At 50.0% G+C, this 3,696-nt stretch overlaps 1 long non-coding RNA gene across 1 annotated transcript; it reads left to right on the forward strand.

Moving 5' to 3' along the window:
• Positions 1 to 861: 861 nt before the first annotated feature.
• LOC138117912 (uncharacterized) lies at positions 862 to 3,696 on the forward strand. The gene is made up of 3 exons (XR_011154914.1): positions 862 to 945; positions 2,093 to 2,157; positions 3,120 to 3,696. It is a non-coding gene; the product is annotated as an uncharacterized lncRNA (long non-coding RNA).

Here is a 3,696-nt window from a genome sequence, read left to right on the forward strand (position 1 = left end):
CACTGTTGAAACTCACTTGAATCCTTTGCCCTACTTTTTTCCCTTGACATTTGCAGCATTTGACAGGGCTTTTCAAGCTGCCATGGGATGATCCAAGGGTGGTGGTGCTGACTGCAGGGTTCCCACAACCCTGCTGGGGAGGAAGCTCCGGACTTGGTTATCATTCCGGTTCACCCTCTTTTCCCCAAGGGAAGCAGGCTGGATCAGCTTGGAAGGGACTTTGGTCCAACCTCTTGCTCATGGCAGGGTTAGTGTTGAGATCTTATCAGCTTGCTCAGGGCTTTACCCAATTTAGCACTGAAAGCCCACAAAGGTGGATGTGCAACCTCCTTGGGCTATCTGTCCCAGGGTTTGGCTGTCACTCTGGTAAAGAAATTTTCCCTTGTATCCAATTTCAATGTCTTTTCTTTCAACTGTCTCATCTCTAAACCGTGTACCACCATGAGGAGTTTGAATCCATCTGCTTAGGAGCTGCTTTTTAACTGGTCATTGCTCTTATGTCCCCCTGAAATCTTCTTCTCACCAGGCTCTGCCTCCTCTCACTTAGCAAATGCTCCAGCCCCCAACTCTCTTGGTGGTTTATCACTTCAGTTTTCCAATGCCTTTCTTATTTTGGGGCAGGGCCCAAAATTTAAGTGGAGGGGATTCTGAGCCATGGGGACAGGGAGAAGGATTGTTCAGGGAGCAGGGGGCAGAGCTGTAGGAGTGTTTCAGGGCACTGAAAAGATGTAGATGGTGACATTTGCAGGGAGCAGCAGGAGGATGTCAGAGTGTATTGGGTCCCTGATGGATTAGAGAACAGCTGAGCCTGCCCTGGGGTGAAAGGGCTCCCAGATGTTGGGAATCAGCCAACAGTTCCCTCCATCCCTATCACAGCTGAAGGGCTTAAATAGGAGCCCAGGGGAAAGATGTGTCAATTTTCATGGACTACAGAGCAAAGACAAGGTGAGGAGTTTGCTTAGTGGTGTGAGTGTTGGTGTTTGTTTTTTTGGGAGTTGGTGGGGGTTTTGTTGGTTTATTGCTTGCTTTTGTGGGTGGGTTGTTTGTTTTTTTCCCCTGAAATAAACAGTGTAGTTTAGGAGCTTCTCACAGGAGCAGCTGCAGTAATTGTGCCTGGTGTATGTGTCTTATAAGAAACTCTAAAAATGATGGGAAAGGCTTAGAAAATGTGGAAGACAAGGATTGCCCCAATACAGAAAGGAAGATGGGGGAGGAATAAGATTTACCCCTACAGAAATGCAGGTGTCACAGGAAGAGCTGCTTGTTTCAAATCTCCAAATGAGGTGGTGCTTCAAGGCACCTCTTTGCCTTTGTCACTCACGGGGCAATGAGGGACAAGGACTTCAAGAAGGTCAGCTCCTCAGGATTCTGGAGACAGCAGGGCTTTGACACAGCTTCTATCAGGAGCTGAAGGATAAGGTCAAAACCGAGCTTCTGCCAGGCCACAGGGATGCCCTTCCCCTTTTGAAGCAAAAATTGCTCAGTTAATTGAGAGTGAACAGAAATGTTGTAGTCGTGGCAGGGGCTGGCCTTCCCAAGGAATGAGGTGCCTTTCTTTGGCAGGGTGATTTTGGGGAGTCACCTGTGATAAAGTCATTACTGCCCGGGAGCTGATGTAAAGGCATCCTCCGTTTCTAGACATGCCCTAAATCCTAATGCACAGCTACACCAGGCCAGCGGGGGCTCCGATTTTGTCTGATTGTGGCGATGACCCATTAGAAAGGAGGCAGGAGAGGGTGCAGAAGGGCACCTGCGCCCTTGCCCTGTCCCCGCCGGGCCGTCCCTGCCCGGAGGATGCGCCGTTCCCGGGCACTGGGCTCCCTCTGGTGACCGGGACCGGGCTCTGGTCCTGCTGGATTGGCTCGTTTTGGAGAGGAGCCCTAAAGCCGTCTCTTTGTGCCACCCTTTGGGAGAAAGTCAGCCCTGCGAAAATGAGCAAAATGCAATTTTAGTGTTCCTAGGGCTCTTCTCGGGCAGGATCCATCACCTGCCATCAAAAAGCTCAGGCACAGGGCGCAGCCTCCTTCATATAACGGGTAAAAGGTGATGACTTTCTTGGCTTGAGAGAGCTCAGTCCCTTCTCTTCCCACAGGGCATTGCTCATCTCTCCTGCAGACCCTGGAGGAAGAAGTATGGGGCCAGAGAAATGCAGCTGGGGTGAGTTGGCTTTGTATCTCTGTGATTTGGGGAATGCTTTTTGGTTACTCTGCCAGGTGCAAATACTGAGATTTAACATCAGTGCTGGGACTCAGAGCATGACGCATTTGCTGCACTTGTCACTGAACTCATCTGAGGCTTGGACTCTGCCTCTGTGAAAGATTCCCCCCCCGAGAAAGGAGACACAGCCAGCGGCTGCTCCCGTATCCGAAAGCTGCAGGACGGCGCAGCCGCAGCATCCATGCAACCCCTGCACCCCAACAGGGTCTCAGAGGACCTTCTGCTACGGAGGGTGTGCTGCTGTTTGTGCTGTGCCTCGCCGGCATTTCCAGGTCCTGCACAATCCCTTGGAATGGTCCTGGCCTTGGCGTGGGCAGGGTGCAGTACTGCCGATGGACACTGGATGCTGCCACAGACCGGGAGCTTTTATCGCCTCTCTTCAGTGTAGTTCTGGCACCAGGCTGTGATCCGTGAAATGTTGGGTTGGTTGTTTTTGGTGTTTTTTTTTTTTTTTTTTTTTTTTTTTTTTTTTTTTTTTTTTTTTTGTTTTTTGTTTTTTGTTTTTTTTTCTCGTAAAGCCGCAGCTCCTGGGCTGCGGTCATTAGGTGAGACCTAAAATTCTACCTCCCGAAATAGATGTATATATTTGTATATGCGTTTATGTAGTTTAAGCCGTTCTAATATGAGGTCAAATCATGATTCAAGAAGAAGGCTGAGAAAACTTGGGGACAGAAAAGCAAACTTGTTTGAAAAATCCGCATAATGTTGTATGGTAGGGGGCAAACAATTCCAGTGGACTAAACCCCAGGCCCTGTTTTGTTTGCATCTCTGATTAGTCCTGGGACAAGTCCCGCAAATGTTGCTCTGGTAGCTCCAGGAGTCTGGCAGATGTCGGATATTGAGACAGCTGTATGATCCTCCTTGCCAAGCTCTGATCACATCCCTTACTCCTGCTTTCACAGGGCTCTTCTCCTCCAGCTACTCCAGTTGTGCCAAGGTGTGCTGGTCAAACACTCAGCTTTGCCCAGTCAAACCTCACCTCCCCTGGAAAGCAGCTCCATGCTGTGGAGACAGGAGGAGGACAAGGTGTAATTAGAGCTGAGCCTTAACCCCTGCCCTTAGCAAATGGATCGGCCTTGGCTGATGGTGCTTTGTTCATGAAAATGAAGTGAAAAGCACCTGAGCTTCCCTGCTGTGCCATGGCTTTGTTGCTGCGTGGATGCTGGCAAGGTGATGGAAATATGAGAACCACACTTTCCCTGTAGGGATTAATGTTTTGAATGAGAGAATGTTCGGGGTTGGGGACTGGTACGGGATCAACGGGAGGGTGTCTGGGGTAAAGGAGCAGCCTCATGGTAGAGCTGTGCCAGCAAGCAGGAAAACTGGGCTCTTGGGGCAGTGGGAGGTTCTTTCTGCCCTCGTGGGCAGTGCTGGCCCCAAAGGGGTTTCTTGAATTTTCTGTGTCATGGGTAGGCCAAGCTGAGTGCACTCAGCACTGAGCCTGGGAATCAAAACGAGCAAAAACTTTCCCTAAGATCA

The sequence above is a fragment of the Aphelocoma coerulescens genome, chromosome 13 (assembly GCF_041296385.1).
Source record: "Aphelocoma coerulescens isolate FSJ_1873_10779 chromosome 13, UR_Acoe_1.0, whole genome shotgun sequence".
Classification (NCBI taxonomy): Eukaryota; Metazoa; Chordata; class Aves; order Passeriformes; family Corvidae; genus Aphelocoma; species Aphelocoma coerulescens.